Genomic DNA, 644 nt, shown 5'->3' on the forward strand with positions numbered 1-644 from the left:
GTTAACGGTTAATTAATTAAATTAAATTAAAGTTAAAAGTTAAAAGTTAAAAAACTAAAAACTAAAAATAAAACTAACTAAACTAATAATATATACTATATATATATATATATATATATATATATATATATATATATATATACATAAACATATATATATGTACATGTAAATATGCATATATATATATATATACATTCATATAATATATATCTTTATTTATTTGTTTCTTTATTTATATCTAACTAACAATCATTACTATATAATATGCAGTCACTTAAGAACGCACTTGGGGATAAGGGCCTAATGTTATACACGTGATGAGTAGAGAGAATCGATACGTCATACATTTAATCGACATCGTCATGCGACACGTTTACAAATATAAATCTCATGCTGATAATACATATCACACGATGCTGGGCAATACACATAGAGATGGTAAAATAGAAGGGGAGAGAGTGTGTGAGAGAGAAGGAGGGATAAACTGATAGAGCGAGAGAGAAAGAGAGAGAGAGAGAGAGAGAGCGAGAGAGTAAAAGAGAGATAAATTGAGAAAGCGAGAGAGAGAGAGAGAGAGAGAGAGAGAGAGAAAGTAAAAGAGAGATAAATTGAGAAAGCGAGAGAGAGAGAGAGAGAGAGAGCGA

Source organism: Priapulus caudatus, unplaced genomic scaffold (assembly GCF_000485595.1).
Source record: "Priapulus caudatus unplaced genomic scaffold, Priapulus_caudatus-5.0.1 Scaffold6266, whole genome shotgun sequence".
Lineage (NCBI taxonomy): Eukaryota > Metazoa > Priapulida > Priapulimorpha > Priapulimorphida > Priapulidae > Priapulus > Priapulus caudatus.